Source organism: Uloborus diversus, chromosome 10, assembly GCF_026930045.1.
Source record: "Uloborus diversus isolate 005 chromosome 10, Udiv.v.3.1, whole genome shotgun sequence".
NCBI lineage: Eukaryota > Metazoa > Arthropoda > Arachnida > Araneae > Uloboridae > Uloborus > Uloborus diversus.
Window position 1 is genome coordinate 128,842,893 of NC_072740.1, and position 19,433 is coordinate 128,862,325.

At 32.6% G+C, this 19,433-nt stretch overlaps 1 protein-coding gene across 2 annotated transcripts in view; it reads left to right on the forward strand.

Annotated features, from left to right (window-relative positions):
- LOC129231444 (neuropeptide CCHamide-1 receptor-like) overlaps positions 1–19,433 on the forward strand; it is a 176,096-nt gene that overhangs the window by 98,991 nt on the left and 57,672 nt on the right. The window lies entirely within an intron of this gene.

Consider the following 19,433-nt stretch of genomic DNA (forward strand, 5'->3'; position numbering starts at 1 on the left):
CCAACTGTATCTCAGAGTTACCTCCCACCAATAAACATAGGTCTTCGCTTTGTGGCACTGAATAATAATGACTGGTTACATTCCTGCTTAGTGGTATCTCGGTTGTATTGATGTGTAAAAGTCTTCTGAGTCTAAGACCAATGACGCGTCGCAAAAGGTGAATCATGAAACGTTGGATGCACCAGGCATTAAGGCATCAAGGAAGATCCATTTGCATCGTTAGTGCATAAATATATCGTCGCCTCAAAGCAACAGTAGCATATCCTACTGTTATTCCTGAGATTGCCTGTCTTACTGCTGCTTTGAGGCGACGATACGTATGTCAAATTTTCCAGATAGATCTAAAATTCCGTTTTAGAAAATTTCGAGGATATTGGCAAAACGCACATATCCACAGTATTTTCTCAATCATATGAATGAAGTGCGGATATCCAATCACTTTTCAGACATAACCAGTCATTAGTGAAGCACAAAAGAAGTTAAAAATGGCGATTCAAACTATCGTCGATGTTTTTACTTCGTTTACAAAACGAGCTGATGTGTGCATCACATGACTTCCTTTTACTCCATTTCATTAATGTCATTTTCTGATTATTGGCAGTTTTAATAAGATTCAATAGTTGACTCCCTAAATATCACCAACAGTGGTTAAATTAAAACCAGATTTTTAAAAAAAAGTCGCCAAATTTGTCGCCAAGTTGGCGACAAAACTTGGCGACCAAAAGACTGGTGATATATTGCCAAGTGTCCGCCAAATTATAACACCACGTGAGTTTACATCGAAATTAACAATGATTTCCCCCCAAAAAGGGGCAAAAGACCCCCTTTAGAGCATACGAATGCAACCAAAAAGGAAGGTGCAAAACTAGACCCCTCTAGGAGTCTACGTACCAAACTTCAACTGTCTAGGACATTCCGTTCTTGAGTTATGCGACATACATACGTACATACAGAAGTCACGAGAAAACTCGTTGTAATTAACTCGGGGATCGTCAAAATGGATATCTCGGGTGTCTGTACGTTCCTAGGCACATATTCACGTGTGGTCGGGTTGAAAAAAAAAAACTCAACATGCATTTGGGGATGAGCAAAATGGAAATTAAGGCCGATTTTTGGGTAAAAAAATTTTCGCGAATACAATACTTCCTTTTTTGTAAAAGGAAGTAAAAAGGAAGTATTGTATTCGTGAAAAAATTTTCACTCAAAAATCGGCCTTAATTTCCATTTTTCTCACCCCCGAATGAATGTTGAGTTTTTTTTTCTACCCGACCACACATGGATATATGCCTAGGAACCTACAGACATCCGAAATATCCATTTTGACGACCCCCGAGTTAATTACAACGAATTTTCTCGTGACGTACGTATGTGTGTATGTATCTCGCATAACTAAAAGTGGGTATGCCCTAGAAAGTTGAAATTCGGTACGTAGACTCCTAGTGGGATCTAATTGTGCACCTTCCCTTTTGGTTGCATTCGAATGTTCCTAAGAGGGGTCTTTTGCCCCTTTTTGGGGGGAAATCATTGTTAGTTTTGATGTAAACTCAAGTGGTGTTATAATTTAGCGGACATTTGGCGATATATCGGCAGTCTTTTGGTCGCCAAGTTTTGTTGCCAACTTGGCGATAAATTTTGCGATTTTTTTTTTTTATTTTAAATTTGGTTTCAATTTGTCCACTGTTGGTGATATTTAGAGAGTAAACAATTGAATCACATTAAAATTGCTAATAATGGGGAAATGACATTAAATTGGAGTAAAAGGAAGTCATGTGATGCACACATCAACTCGTTTTAATAATGAATACATACACAAAGTATTATTAGCGTAGGGAATATTTGGTTTACACTATTATTTATTTATTTATTTATTTAATGTATGTAAATCTTTTCTACAAATGATTCATTTTTGAAACACTATCTATCCCAAACTATTGCACATGCAACAATGAGGAGTGTAGGAAAATAACCACAAAACTCATCAAGAGTTGGAATTGTGTTGACCAGGTGGTAGGTAATAAGAGTGCAGTATTTTTTAAATGGCTACAAAAAAGAAAAGTGTTTATATTCAAATGACCTTTTCTAGGTAAATTTGAAGACTGTTTTTTAAAATATCGTCCAACTTTAAGACCTTACATTTCGATAACGGGGGGAACAAGAGCAAATGACTAATACGTCAAAAAACGTGTCATTAAGCTCTTTCAATTGCTATCAATTAAATTTCTTTCATTCTTACACTAACGTGTGGTTTCCTGGTTAGGAATATTATGCAGCTCTATTACGTACGATACTATGAAAATTCGAGCAGTCTATTTTTTGTCCACACATATTGAACAGAAAGGCTCTATTGCAATATCTGTTACGAACGAAAGCAAAATGATAAGACTAGGTTTCAAAAAAATAAGAATAGTGAAAAAAAAATCATTTTTCTTTTCTAAAGCACAATCAAGCTTCAGATCCAAAAAAAAAAAAAGAGCCTGACATATTCATCAGTTATGAATGTTGTGAACATTTTATTTAATAGATGCTCATGGCACTCGTTCAAAAATGTTCTTTTTAGTTGATAACTAACGCAAATAGGCATTTTTCATGTGCAACGAGAGCAATTTTTTTGTTATGATAATACGGGCATCAAGGGGAAATCGAAATCTTGATTTTTTTTTTTTTTTTTTTGAAGTATTTCTTTAAAAGTCAAAATTATGTTGCTTACGGTATACAGGAAAATATTTTGGCAAACTCATTCATGCTTTTTCGTATCTATAAAATAAATAACATGAAAAAAACTCCCACTCGTAGAAAACGTTTCGAAACACCAGTATATGAAAAGATTTTCAAAAAGGGTTTAATCGCAAGCCTAACAATTTTCATTATAAACAAGAATTGTTTCTCCGATATGCAACACGAATGAAAGTTTATGTGTTTCATGTTTAGCTACAACAATAAGACTTTTCGAAAATTTCTGATAAAATATTCAGACCAATTTTGTTGCTTAATTTGAAATGTTAAAACGCGTTGCCTTTGATTGACTAGTTAGGATTAAATTCTATTTTCTTGGCTTTGCAATGGATTAACACATTGTATTGTAAAACTACTACTATTCCTAACGAAGGAACCACGCATAAATCATTTGCCTTACTATTCCTAAAGTGGAGTAAGTTCACGAATGACGTAATCCACTTTAACCCTGAATGCTTCATATTCAAAAGCCCAAAGTGATGTACGTTAAATGCGACGTTCAGAGCTAAAGGCAAAGGGGATCAATTCGTTCGTAGACTTGATACTCTTCAGCTCTAAGAGCCTCAGATAAGATCCAAAGGCTGGGCGAGAGTTGCATAAAAGTTGCAAAATTTAACGAGAAATGGAGTGGAGATCTTTGTTTGAAGAATCAATGATCAGATGGTCGATGTCTTTGAATGTTAAATGGAGTCCATTTCCTACTAAATTTGACGATTATTTTTAATGTCTCCCGACTTCAAGACCTTATATCTCGATAACATAACAATGGCAAATGATTTATGCGTCAAAAAAGTGTTATAATATGCTCTTTCAATTGTTACTTTAAAAAAAATCATTATTACTCCAGCTTATGGTTTCCTGTTAAGTACAGTAAACTCCTGATTATCGGCGTTCGGATTATCCGCCTTTTCACATTTTTTATTTTAACTGTCAATAAATGTTTTTAAACTTAAGATTGTTTTATTATTCGTTTTTACCTTTTACATATATTTCTTACATTCGACGTTACTAGATGCAATGTAGCAATGTTTTTAGCTATAATTTAAATTTTTGTGTGAGTATGCACTAGTATCGTTTTGTACCCATTATTCGGATTATTCGCGGTTTTCGCTTATTCGCGGTAACCGTGTCACCCTATTCCGTGGATAACCGGGTATACTGTATTTACTACTGTAATAAATTTAAATGAAAGAGAAAACAAGTCTTTCTTAGAGAACAGTCAAGGAATTCCAAGCAGAGTGCTGATCTCAAAAGTGCAAAAAATGACTGCAACCATTGCATGTTGCAAAGGATCATGAGAGATAAAAAACAGCTCTGTGATTATCCATTGTAAGGAATAGCTTCTTTTTTCTTGAAAACTAAAATGGAATAGTAATTTCTTTTTGAACAAAATTACTATTTTCGCTATGTGGTATTTTTTTAAGTCTATAAAAACTAGTTTCTGCCATGGCTTATAGCTGGATAAAGAATAATACACCTTCAGTTCATTTTTTGATTTTTTTTTTTGCGATTCAACTATTTTTGAATGTTATACTAGAAACTCCTAAAGCCTCTAGTAGGCTAACAAAGAGCATGGCAAAAAGTATGCTTTTTCTTTACAACATGAAATGGAGTTTAAATAATAAAAACATACTTAATAAAATGAACGGCATATAAAAACTTAATTCTCGTTCTAAGCATTCTCTCCTCGGGCGATGAATTGAAATTCTTCATTTTAAAAATTTATTTCAGGAAGAAGCGAGTGATACTTGCAATCTATGGACGTTTAACGCCAATCAATAAAACTTAAATAAGAGAAAAACGTCATTTCAGACAATTTTGTCACATTTCTCCGAGAACGATTTGGAAAAAGAAACGGGGAAGAATTCATTGATTAAACAGAAATTTGACGATTTCTCCGGCTGTTATATTTTAAGAAGAGGGGGAGAAAAAAGCATAATCACAAAGAAAACGAGTGAATTTCATTCCATTTCTTCAGTTACACAACTGGATATTTTTTTCCTCTTCTCGATTAAACTTCATATCCTTTCCTCGACATTTTCCCGCCATTAATTTAATAAATGATATGGTAAAAAATTGACTTCATATCGTTAATTTTTGCGTTTCATTTAAGCTCTTTTTTTTCTTTTGAATAATTCCTTCGATTCTTCACTTTGAGAACCATCATAGCTAAATACGGTTGCATGAACATGACTTTTAATAATGGTGCAATGGATTTCCGTAAAGAGCATAAAAATTAAAAGATGGACATTGAAAATTAAAAATGTATACAGAGGCGTTTCAATCAACTGTACTAACAATTAAATTGTCGCTGAATTTTCAGAACACATAAACCTATTTTATACCGAGCATAATTATTTCACTTTTAACAAATACAGTCATTCAGTGTAACTTTAACCGTTTTCTGGTTCCTTTACGCCACTTCAAATTTTTCAGTATATTTCACATTTAAAACAAATTAGAAGGTCAAGTCACCAAGTAAAGTTATGAAATCTGTTTCACAAAAATAAAGTTGGCAATATCAAACAAAGCTCATTCAATCATTCTGAAGTTACTGTTCTGAAGCTATTTTTAAAGTTGTTGAAAGAGCTCTTTCTACATTGTACTAGTATGTGCAATATTTTAAATGATAGAAATTTTGGGGAATTGTGAAATACAAAGGAGAGTTTTAAATTGATTGATCTTAGAAATTGTATTTTCTACAGTCAAGTTGCCCTATTTTCATTAAAATACTTCATTTGCATTTCATTTCTGACGTAATCACGTTTAAACGTTTCACAAGCGTTTTAAAATGGTTGTCACAGCGTTAACAACCATTTTACAACGTTTAGAAGACGAAGTATGCTTCTTGGGTGCTCATTCAGGTCATATGCTCATTCAGGTGACCATAAATGGCAAGATTTCTTTGACAATTCTTTTTAAATCCCATTCTTTTTAAATGGATGAAAAATTTATTATTATTTCTTACTTTTGGGAAAGTGTACATTAGTTTAAGAATGTCTCTTCCTGTTTCTGATAAAATATAGAATAAATCTATTAAAATTTGAGTGGGACTGTCTAAAATAGAGAATTTGTGGCTCAAAATGACTGCAGTTATTTATTGTCTTTATTTTAATGTAAATAGAATTTTGAAAGTTGTGTTTCAAGTTGGCGGAATACAGTTGGGGATCCTTCCCTCACCAGGACGCATCAACAACTTTTGATGGAATAGTCTGATTAGAACGAGCCTTAAGTTGTTCGAAATGGGAGTTTGTTTTCCAAATTTTTCTGACTTTATTGAGTGATGTATTTTAGTTTTAATTTTTTTTCCTTTTTGTGTACTTCCATTTAGTTTTTTCCTCAGTAGCATCTTAGATAATTTGAAAACAAATCAAAAAACGTGTCTAATGATGGGTCCATGTACTGTTCTTAGGATACTTTTGGACACCAGTCCTAGGGTTCCCCCCCCCAAAAAAAAGTCGATGTTTCAAGTCGCACAACCTCTAATATTTTTCCTTTTAGGTCAAAACCATTGTAAAAAAGTTTCATATAATTTGAACAACGGTAACCCGTGCCGAATTGTGCCCGAAAGTGTAAACCATCCTTGTCTATTAGGCCGAATAAAAAAAAATTGAAAGTTCAAAATTTCATTTTGATAAAAAGTTGATAAATTATTTATCCAAATTAAAAACTATTTAGACATCCATCGGGAGTTAAAAAATCAATAGCGAACACATATTCAGATCAGCATTTGCAAATGAACAAAAAATAAAATATTTAAAATGAACACTTTAACTTAAACTTGAAAAAAGCCCATATTTTGAGTACTATGTGGGAGACTTAAGTATTGCAATAGAGCAAATATTTGTATTTTGCGATGATCAGAGTTTATTGTTCATATTTACTTCCTTTTACAAAAAAGGAAGTATTGTATTCACAAAAAAAATTTCACTCAAAAATCGGCCTGAATTTCCATTTTTCTCACCCCCGAATGAATGTTGAGTTCTTTTTTTTTCCGACCCGACCACACGTGGATATATGCCTAGGAACATACCGACACCCGAAATATCCGTTTTGACGATCCCTGAGTTAATTACAACGAGTTTTCTCGTGACGTCCGTATGTATGTATGTGCGTATGTGTATCGCATAACTCAAAAACGGCATGTCCTAGAAAGTTGAAATTTAGTACGTAGACTCCTAGTGGGGTCTAGTTGTGCATCTTTTCTTTTGGATGCATTCGGATGTTTCTAAAGGGATCTTTTACACCTTTTTTGGGGGGAAATCATTGTTAATTTCAATGCTAACACAACTGGTGTTATAATGTGTCAAACACTTGGCGATATATCGCCAAGCTTTTGGCAACCAAGTTTTGTCACCAACTTGGCGAAACATTTGGCGGGTTTTTTTTTTTTTTTTTTTTTTTAGTTTTCAAATCTGGTTTTAATTCGGCCAATGTTGGAGATATTTAAAGAGTTAACCACTAAATCACATTAAAATTTCTAAAGGGAAATACATCTGTGTAAAACTTTTTTTTTCTTTTTTTTTTTTTTTTTTGATTTGGTCCGCAAGAAACTAGGGGTGAAAATATTTAGTGTTTCCTTGCTTATTCCAAGACGCTATTATCATTAAAATGGCGTAGAAGGAAGTCATGTGATGCACACATAAGCTCGTTTTCTTCTAAAAATACTTCTCACATTTTTATAAAAAAGTATAGAAAAAAATAAATTTTTTGAAGAAAAATACAAATTTTAGGCTTCCTGCTAAACACCTAAATATTTTTTAATTTGGATAAATGTTTTTTTGGTACACGTGGGGCAGTAGGGACAAAGTTTTATCAACATGAAATTTCAAATTTTCGAAAAAAATCGATTTGGCGTAGCACACACACTTTCAGGCGCAAGTCGGCACGGGTTACTGTTGTTCAAGTTATATGAAATTTTTTTTTACAATTGCTTTGACCAAAAATTAGAAATATAAGATAGTGTATGATTTGAATAATCGACTTTCGTTTTTTTTTGGGGGGGGGGGAGACATCCTAACCAGTCCCTTAGTGCTAGGGCATTTTACACTTCTGGAAACCCTTTGAGCTTATTGTTTTCCTGAAGGAACTTCTTGATTCAAGATTTTAAAAAAAGATGCAAAAGCTTTGTCCTATTCGAATTTACAAAGTTATTAATTGCATTTTTATTATTTCTCTAAATAATGTACGTTCTACGAATAACAAATATTGTTTCTCGATTAATCTATTCGAAGCACATGAATTTTACGACATTCAAGATTATAATTTTGTTCATAAAATAGGGGAATATGAAAGGGAAAAGTGAAATGGTGAAATATTTACACTGTTTTCAGTTACCTATCTGGTTATATTTTAACTACGTAATAACGCATGATTGTCTATTCCAGTTAGGAAAAAGTTATTCCTGTCAAAAAATATTTTGTTAATATAAAATGATAAGGTTCTTGTTATTAATATTTCAAATATTAACTCAGACCTACTAATAGTCAGTGCAGTATTTATTTATTTGATACTAAGCTTATTTTTGTTTTAAATCTTTGGTACTATTAGTCAGGTGCACGCAAAACAAAGTCAATGGGTCAAACTGAAATACAGTGAAGCACCGTTCATACGTTTTTGAAGGTACTGTACGAAAAAAGCGTATAAATGAAAAATCGTATAACAGGTATAGGTTAATGTGTATTTGACTCTGCAGGAACCAATTTTAAGAACGTATAATTGATAAAAATGTATAAAAGAGAGACGTATAAACGGTGCTTAACTGTAGTTCATTTCGTTTACTTATCTATTCATTTAATAACTCACTTCCGTATTCATTTATTAATTCATTCATTTGCATGCCTTCATTTATTAATTCCCTTTTTTGATCATTCCATTCGCTTATTTTCTTATTTATTCCTTTATTTATTTTTTCTCGTGCATTAATTTATTTGTTCGTTTATTGTATCATTATTTATTTATTTATTTATGAATTTATTCTTTTATTTACGCGTTTGTGTGATCAAAAATATTTTTAGTAATCAAATAGAAACTACTTCAGCAAGAAAAATATTTTGTCACTTTACCCCACTAAAAAAAAAAATCACCCCCTTCCCCCCTATATTTATTTATTTATTTTTTAATTTATTTATTATTATTTATTTATTTATTTTTTGAAAATGCTAATTTGATGTGAAAAATGAAACTTTTGTCAATGCAAATTTTGTTATAATATACATTGTTCTTTTCTTGTGTACTCTAGTTTTCCAAACGAACTTCTTATTCGTACATTTTGAAAAGTTCTCCTAACAATTTCCCTTTGGATCACATTTCCCTACTTATTTCTATTTTTTTTCTTCAAGCAAACCTCGTTTAAGAATGGAATCTTTTTAAAAAATGAAAATTTCTGTAAATTTTTTGTGCTTTGATGAAATAGAGGAACCCCTGTCAAAGTTCCAGGGAACCCAGGTTAAGGACCTTAGCCTTAGTGTTGGTAAAAAGAGCTGTAAGAATCTCCAATGAAGCCAAAAATGTGCCGGAAAACAGTCGCTCGTTGTTCAGGAAAGAAGAAGTTGACGGCAGATTGAGAGTGAGATGAGAAAAGAGGGAGCATTTTTCTTCATTTCTGTTGACAATGGCAAACCAATGAAGAATGAAAAAAGACGCAGCTTCTTTTCCCTGAAATGAGAACTGCATATTTCGAGAAATCCATTAACTTGCGATGAAGGAGATAATATCCTTTTGGTGGAGTTAAATGTCAATAACACGAATCCACTTCAAAATTAGTTTTAAAAAGTTGGGATGAAAAGCAGAGAATCTTTTATTTCAACAGTAAACGTATGTCTAAAGTATACCTAATAAGCCTATGCACTGTAAAAAAAATCAGGAAAATTTCACGTTATATATTACAGTAAACCCTCATTAATCCGAGCCCTATTAAATCGGACTTGGCTTAGTTTGGAAAGCCATTTAGATGTGCATGATGTGCAAAGAAAAAGTGAGTTAGCACAATGACATACTTTTGTAAGCCACATTTTGTATTTTTGTACTTTTCTCCTATGCTGTTTTATATTTCATTCTCTCGGATTCAAAACACAATTTTTACTGAGTACAGTAGTTAGTTTATGTACTTTTGCACAATTTATAGGTTGATCTGTTTAATCCGTACTTTCATTAATTCGGACGACCTAGATCACATACTCACCAATCAGGTTTGAATAAAAGAAAAAAAAAATAGCGTAAAATTTCCCGTCACCGTGTAGAAAAAGCAATCTTATAACTCAAAATTTTTATTTAACCACTTTGAATTTTTTTGTAATTTCCAAAAATTCTGTCATTTTTATTTATTGGCGTAAGCGTTCAATTTCACAGATTTTCTGGTCCCCCCCCCCCTCCTTTCTTGGGTTTTTGCCCGTTATAGTAGGGCGAAACTCTCTATGTAAATCCCTGAGCAAGAAAGGATCTCTGTGTCAAATTTGACAGGATCCGATGTAAACTGGATTTATACAGAGCAGGACTTCCCAAACTGTGGTCCGCGGACCTCTTGGGGGGGGGGGATTCGCCAAGCCTTAGTGGGGGGGGGGTCCGGCACAAACTTCTGGAAAAATGTTTTAAACACGTTAAGTGAAATTTAAATAATGCTTTTATATTTAAAAACCAGAACTTTCAACTTCAAAGCATGGAGTTGCCCCTTGAACACTACTTCCCGACATCTCGAGATACCATGCAGCCACCAGATTGCAAATTCCCAATACACATTGGAATCAAGTTTGGAAGATTTAAGTTCAGAAAAAGTGTTCTAGTTGCCTGGCGTGCACTAATATGTGTTAAGAATTTTCTGCGAAGAAAGTGTGCTACCATGTGCTCTAAATTTGTTTCGAATGTGTTCCTACAGGGGTATTCGTTAAACTTAAGATCGGGAACACATTTGAGAACAGACTGATAACGTTTGGGCACACTTGTGAAATCATTGCTTTCTTTCGCGCAAATATAATTTCAACATTTTTCTGTTACCAATCAGTGGAATATCTCAATATTATACTACTAGAAATTTTGTTGCAATGAACACGGTTGGGTTGGTGTCGAGAATGCCGGGAAAAATGATGGCCTTCTCTGGTCGAAGACCGTTCAATGCCGACAGCAATAAATTGACAGTTCCTCCACGAGATTGCTGTAAAATTAATAACAAAACTACTGGTATAACTGAAGGGGTGGTCCGTAAGTGCTGAAAAAGTGTTCCAAAAACTGTGTTACAAAGAAGATACATTTGTCAGTGTTCAAAAAATTTTCTCAAATGAGTTCCCAGAAGGGTAAAAACATGGGCTGAACAAACTAAGTGTACTCAGAAATGATTTGAAAGCTGTCCCAAAAGTGCCTCAAACTGTTCTAAAAAAAGGGGAAAAGTGTCTAAATTGAAAAAATGTTTCAAATGTGTCCGATGATTTTTCTGCAAAACTAAATACCCCAGCTGTCTCAGTTTTGACTTCAGTAGTCAAAAATTAATCCCGATACATTAAAATTGTGCCAGCTCAGTTAACCTCGCTCTTCCTATTTATTCCATGTTCAGTTCTGAATTTTCATTTTTGTTACCGATTGATTTCTATCTGATCAATTTGATTTCTGTACTTCAGAATGTGTACATAAAGTTAGGCCTTGTAAACTACCTAAGCAGGAGTGATTGTGTTCCGGTATTTTACCGAATTTCCGGTATTTTCGGACGTATTTCCGGTATTTTTATGTCCGAAAATACCGGAATTATGATTTTTGGTATACTTTTATCTCCCTACCTTAGTATTTTTTTTAAATTATATAATACTCATCAAATATACCTGCAAGAGCCTTAAGATGGACAAATGTCAAGATAATTTGTATAACACCAGCTCAAAAGTAACTTTGTAACCCATAAAAAATGTCATCAAATGTACACACAATATTTTGACTCAGAACTATTTAATACTATGGCAAAGGTGCACTTAAGTAATTGGGGCCAAAGATTACTCCCCTCCCCCCCCCCTGTTCTCGTTTTGAAACTTTCAGGTATTTTTTGATGAACTCACAATCACCCCTGGTTACCTACCAAGAGTTATTCCACAAATGATGTTACGCTTTGAGTGGGGATGGGGTTTGGAAAATTATTTTAGTTTGCGACAAGAGAAGGGAGAGGGTAACAAGAAAAAAAACATCACACATCTTTTTTATAATATTTCGCTCCTGAAAAGCAGCATGAAATGTTACAAGAGGAAAGGGTAAGGTGAAGTGCGATACTCTGTGACAAATGAAGGACACCCCTCACGTTTTTTTTTTTTTTTTTTTTTTTTTTAAGTGTTCGCACCAAATATTGGTCTACGAAAGAGGTTCGCACCAAATATTGGTCTACGAAAGGTGTCCGCACCAAATATTGGTCTACGAAAGGGGTCCGCTGGTTATAAAGTTTGGGAAGCCCTGGTATAGAGAAAATCCCTCCACACTCCTAAGTAAGCATCAAAGGACTTCAGTATTGAATCTGGCAAAGATCCGACGCAAACTGTGGGTTTGTCTATGGAACAGACACACACACACACACACACACATACAGCCATTTTTACATACATAGATTTCAAATTCAAATATTTTGGAAAAATGAATAAGCTTACAGAAGAGGTTTATATTTTTATCTTTGAAATCTAATATTTAAAATATAAGGTGAAATTTTGCTTTTTCTTTATATTACTATATTAGTTATCTCCACATTTTCTTCGATCCTCATACTTTAAGAAACGTTTGAAGAAAGAAAGTCGATCCGCCGCTTTGTCGTTGGATTGAAAAGTAATGAATTTCTTTACAATATGAAACGTGAACTAAAAGCTCTGTCAAAGAGTACATTGATCCTTCTCAGTTCTTCAATTTTCTTTACGTAGAAATTTAGTTCCTCAAGAAAAAGTAAAAGCATTTCCATTCTTCATCTTATTTCCAAACGATTATTTTTGAATTCAGATATCAATTCTTAGGATCAAAAGCACTCCAGAGTTCCATTTGTAATTTTGAAGGAATCAAAATCCAGATTTTAGAATACATAACAAGTGTCGGTTGATAGAGCAAACGGTTTTGAAATCATAAGCAGTTCAAATAATTTTTTAATTTTTGTTTTCCATAACGTGCATCGCATAGCAAAATAGCGAAGGCTGCGAATTAGTAAAAGAGATTGCTAACTCCTCTGAAGCAACACGGGAGCTTTTTCTTTGTTTGTTTGTTTTTTCAACTGCACAAAATAACGAGCTCCAAAAATAAGGGAAAGATATTGCAAACTCATTTGCAGCAAAAGAGTTCCAGTTAACTATTAAACAAACGCTATGATTTCGTGAAATCGAGTGCAAATTCATCTGCATCAAAACGTAGTTTCAGTTTCCGCTCTACTGAATAACGAACGTGTCGAATTAGTAAGAGAGATTGCAGACATCTGCAGCAAAACACGGTTTCGTTTTCCATTTTGCAAAACGAAAGCTGCGAATTAGTGAAGGATATTCCAATTTCATCTGCAGCAAAACATGGTTTCATTTTTCACTTTACAAAACGAAAGCTGTGAATATTAGTGAAACAAATTCCAAGCTCATTCGCGGGAAAACATAGTTGTAATTTCCGTTCTAACCAAGTGATGAACGCTGCGAATAAGCAAAAAAAAACTTGCAGACATCTGGAACAAACCAGTTTCATTTTCCACTTTTCAAAATAACGGACACTGCGAATCAGTGAAGAGACACCAAACTCATCTGCAACAAAACAGGGCTTCTTTTCCCACTTAACTAAATAGCAAACGTTGCAAATTTCTAAGAAACATTTAAAACTTTTCTCCAGCAGAACAGTTTTAGATCGGGATCCCCCTCCCTTTTTCGTTATTCATTACTAACAAGCTAATTTTCCGATAGAAGCTTCATTTTGTTGACGCCCAACATTAGCCAGTACAAAAATTTTGTACGTGGTAGCTAACAGGGGTAATAAGAACATAGTTTGTTGATTTGGCGGTTATCAAATATTTATAACTAACTGGATTTTTTTATACATAATTCTCATAAAAATTATCTAAATTAGCCGAAAAAAAATTGTCCTACAAAATGCACGATTTGATCAAAGATGTCCCACTTTTGCAACATGTACTATTTACGAAGACATGAAATATAATTACTAACCAGCTGAAATTTTTTTGGTCAGTTAATATTTATATAATTTAAGACACACATTGTCCTACAAATTGCGTGGTATACTTTTCTGGTCCGACACTCCAAAGTTGTCAATACCACAGGACCATTTTTTTAGTAACCGTAGGACACTAATATCACGTGATATATGAGTGTGTTTTGTGCCCAAATAAAACAATGTCCAACGAGAAAACAGGTATATATCCCTAGTCCTACAATAATTGTCATTTTCGTTTTCCTATGTGGAACATAACGTAAAGTGAAAATATATTTATTGAAATAAATCAACCTTATTATCTTATAAACAAAAAAAATTTACTTTTACACAAAAAATAAATTAATTTTCATCTGACTCAGACAAATATTCGTCATCATCGCTGCTAGTATCACTCTCATCTTCATCAGCATTTTCTTCATTTTGTTTGTCTGTGATATCTAAATCTGTAATAATATGAAAAAATTAAACCCCCAAGCTTCTTGTATTAAAGTGTAACTTAAAATATAGTGATTTATTTGTATGTGTTTTAAATCGAAATTTAGTATAGACACAAATGAATACTAACTTATGACTTTTTGAAACATGGAGTAATCAACTATAGCACACGGAAATTCGATTTTTTTTTTTTTTGTTTTAATGTTTCAAAAAATAAAAATCAATGTTACAAAACTTGGCTTCAATTCTTGATTTCGAAATATCTAATTTGTAAGAAAGAAATCCATTTTTTTTTTTCAGTATGCGTTTAGTTGTCTGCATGCTTTAACTGTTAGTAAATTGCTTATTCATTTGTATATTAACTGCCACGTGAATGAAAGTTGCAATATGTACGCATACTCAAAAGCAATAAACCGTCATTAATCCGAACCCTATTAAACCGGGTTTCGCGTAATCCGGACAGCCATTTAGATGTAGGGGAACGTGGGGCAAACTGAGATAGTTAAGATAACTTATTTTTTTTCAAAATGAACAAATTGGAAGTTTCCTCTGAAATTTGCGGTACATAAAGAATAATATATTTTATGGTTAAACGTGCATTGAAAAATTATTTTTATTTTTGACAGTAAATTTGTGTTTCCAAAAAAAAGGTGAACATTTTTCATTTTTTATTTTTATGGGGCAAAGTGAAAAATAAAATATATTTCTAATCAAATATTTGCTATTCGGTTATCAAAGATATTTTTGATCGAATAAGTGAGTAAATAAAATAATTAAAGAATGAACTAAAAGGAAATGACACAATAAACGAATACATAAATAAACTGTTAATATATGAGGAAAATAAATGAGTGAATAAAACTGAGAGAGAGAGAAAGAATGAGTAAGAAAATAAGAAAATGAATGAATTGTTAAGGGGAATTATTAAGTGAAGGAATTTTAAATGAAAAAAATAATGAATGAATGCGTAAGTGATTTGATAGAGGATTAAATAAGTAAATGAACTATTTCACTTTGCCCCGCATGTGCACTTGACTCGATCGTCGCCTCAGAACTACACTAAAACATCTAATCCCATTAATAACACATTTAAAATAATAAGCTTAATATTTAAAAATAAATACTTTACCAAATATTAGTAGATCTCATTTAATATTTAAAATGATAATAACTAGAGCTTTATCATTTAACAATAACAAAAATAATTTTTGATTTACATCTAAATATTACAAAATAAGTATCAATTTTCGAAAATTGTTTGTATAGTCATATTTTTTTATTTTCAGATGTAACTTTTTCTTGACTGGAAAAGCAATATCTTAACTATGTGCTATTACATAGTTAAAATATTACTAGATAGGTGGCGCTTAAGGCAGATCAAATATTTCACCATTTCATTTTGCCCCGCTGTTTCACTTTGCCCCACATTCCCCCTACGCACTTTATAAATAAAAGAGGAGTTAGTGCAATAATGTAGTTTTGTAGGCCGTATTTTGCATTTTTAGAATTTTCCCTTGTGCAATTTCATATTTCTTTCTCTTGAATTCATAATGCAATTTGTACTGTGTACAGTAGTTGATGTACCTTGGCTCAATTTATAGCTTATTTTGTTTAATCCGTACTTACGTTAATTTCGAATACCTGGATCCCCTATTAGCCTAGTTTTTGTAATACATTCCTAATACCCTTTACTACCTATTCCATGTCCCTTAATTCCCCTCTACTTAGTCGATGACTAAACTATGATTTCAGCTGTACCTCAGCAAAGTTGTTACGCTAAGAATTGCCTTTTGCTCAGTTATTTTTAGCCATTTTTATGTATCTCGGCGTTGAGTGTATGTCTTCATTGAAAGCTATGTATTTTATTTCCTTATTTACCGGTTAAGAGCCAAAACCCAAACTGCAGCTTCGAAAGAGTGAAGCTCGCCAAAACTATGCCCCTCAAAAGTGGGTTAATTGGAAGAGAAGTCTAGAAGATTAGCGACATGGAAGGCAGAGTGACACATTTTTTTTTTTTTTTTTTTTTTTGCCAAATTCTTTACTGGGGCATCTCAGAAATGTTGTTAAGAACAACAGATCACTAAGATTATTTACTTCCTTGTAGGTCAAAATGAAAGCGATAAATTTTTACCAAAAAGTACAGATAATAAGCACGTGCAGATGAAATTTCGTCCCATTATTTTTTTTCGTATTTTTTGGAACATTGTATTGCTAAAATATTTAAACATACGTTATTTACCTGAGTTTTATTTTTGAAGTTTTACTTCTATTGGCACGGCTAACAATTTTTCTATGATAAGTATTTTTTACTCGAATCATTTTTAGTCTTGGAAAATATTTTTAATTAACTATTTCAGCCATGCATGGTCGAACTTTCATAAAAACTACTTTTTTTCCTTATTTTGTCTTTCAAATGAACTTTAAAACAATCAAGAATAAATTCTACAAAAAGAATAAATTAAATATTTAAATTAGTAATAAAATAATTAAGCTAAAACATTATAAGTAAAGTAATCAAACAAATTAAAACAGGCCATTGAACTGTATAAGAAAATTCTTTAATATAATCTACTAACTAAAAGCTGAATTGAAATGTAATATAATCCACTAAATAAATATCGCAAGTCATTAAAAAAACAATTAAAGTTTCATTAAAATGTAAAATCACAACATGAGAAGCCAGCATGTTGGCGACGTAGACGATATTTTTCTGTTTTTGTTTTATACTCAAGAAACTCAACAAGCCGCCGTGTGCCATTAAAACAGTTGTAATAATTACAACGAAAACATTCCAGCAAGTTAGAGTAATTTTCACATGCAGGAGTACCTATGCGCCAAAAACTAAATATCGGGATTTGTAATGGCGACAATTGTACAAGACATTACTTAGTCGCCATTTAGAGCTTTTTTTGTGAAGCCAATTTACGGGTATATACAGTCAATTCGCGATAACTCGAATCTAAAAAGACCGACGAAAAACTTCGACTTACCAGAAGTTTTGATTTACCGTTAGTTTCGGTTTTCGACATTTTAATATTAAAAGCCGTTATGAATATTTCAACTAATATGTACGTATAACAGACAAAATTCCAGAACTTAAAAGGTTTTAAGCACAGTTTAATCAAAAATATTGAGAGAAAAAAATCAAAAGCATGGTTTAATTTCGATACTGTTGGAACCACTTAAATAGAGCTGATTCTGCTTCAGGAAAGGTGCACATCTTCATTAGCTTCCAATTCAGATTCATGAATTTTACCGCTTTAGAAATTTCTGTTTTTCTTTTAATATCAGTGACAGAGTACTTGCTTAGACATCTTTAATAGTAAAGAAAACTCGCTCTTTCTCTCACGAACTTATTAGCAAATGATCGAATTAAAGAATGAAGAGTAATGCATCTTAACTGAGGTCAGCCTTTGAATTAAGGTACAATCAGTTGACTTGACAACTTGACAGCTTAGCAACAAATTCGTAGTCCAGCAACTTGTCAAAAAGTAAACAGTACGGTACAATAAAAGAAAACATGGCTAACTCATTTCCGCACGTGTAACTCTTTTATCGCACACTGGCTCACCAGGTGCTCTTCTTTAGAGGTCTATTGTGCAGAAATTGCAAGTGAAGGTGAAATGATTTTTCTCTCATAGTCACTTGTTTCTTTTCTTTTTTTCGTTCTTTCAAAATAAATTTCGAGTCATTTTGGAAAAACTTCGAGTTAAAGAAAGTTAACTTCGAGATATTGAGAATAATTAGCATGGAATTAAGGACAAAGAGGTCGGCACTCGATAAAAACTTTGAGTTATAGTAATATTTGAGCTATTGGACTTCGAGTTATCGCGAATGGGCTATAGGTTTGTTCAACGTATGATTTTGTTATTTCATTGCCTTTTCATAGTTGTATAATCTATGAGCACATCTCAATTCCCTTTTTTCCTACTCAAAAAGGAACGTGACCCTAGATTCATTCGCAAATATTGTTTATTTTGATGAGTGTTATCCCCATTTTGCCATAATTCTTTTTTAATTCCTCATAAATGTAGTGCTTCTAAAATTATAAAAGAAATTACTTTACTAGGCAATATTTCAACTCAAAGCAGGTTTGATATAGCCTGGCTGCAGAGAGATGGCGGACGAACTGAAAGCGGAAACATACTACTTCATTTTGTAATATGTAGGATCAGCGAGATCGTGCAATTAGTAAAAACTTTACTGCTTGTTCGTTCTCACAGATTCCTACCTATTACAAAATTAAGAGTCCTGTTTCCACTTACTTTTAAAATTTCGGAACATATTGTAAAAAAATGTATTGTTTCTTTGTATTCTTCGTCATATACAATACATTTTTGACCATTCCTAATTATTATTTGGTACTAATTTATCGAATCTATGACTCGAATATTGACTCTCAATTTGACTGAAAGAATACCTATCGAGTAGTCCATTATGCTGGTCGAAATACTATTTTGAAATCGACTAGTAACAGAATAGAGTCTGGCTGACTAGAATGTTCTTTAATTGAAGAACTTTTAGACGTAAGTCGGAAATTTTGTTTTAATAAGTCCTCTTAAACATAATGAATGATTTTGTTAGACAAGTTGTCATTTTCAGTTCACTTTTAACTACGACAAGAATGTAGAACACCAAATGGGAAGATTAATTTGGAAAAATGAGAAAAAATAATTTATCTATATTTTACCGTTTGTACTGTACGATTCGATTGATTAATAACTATGTAATACTTTCTCACACACACACACAAAAAAAAATGTATTTGATTCTAAATGAATATTTATACGTAATAACGTTTCCCTTTACTTTCCGCAAAATTAGTTGATCTGTTGTTAAGATAGAATTAGAAATGTAATTACGCCTGAAATAATTTCTTCTAAATAAATAGTCTCTATTGCAATGTACGTGATTCCACATAACTATTTCCTGCTCAAGTAAACAATTAACGTTTTCCTATTGAACTGGATTCCATCATTAGCAGTCTGAGTTAACGAAAGATAATTAAACTCACTCGGAAGGATATATACACATTACCTAAGGAATTCAACTTTTTGTTACTTTAAACACGCAATGCAAAACATTTTTGTCGTGATCAAATACTTTTATCAAACAAC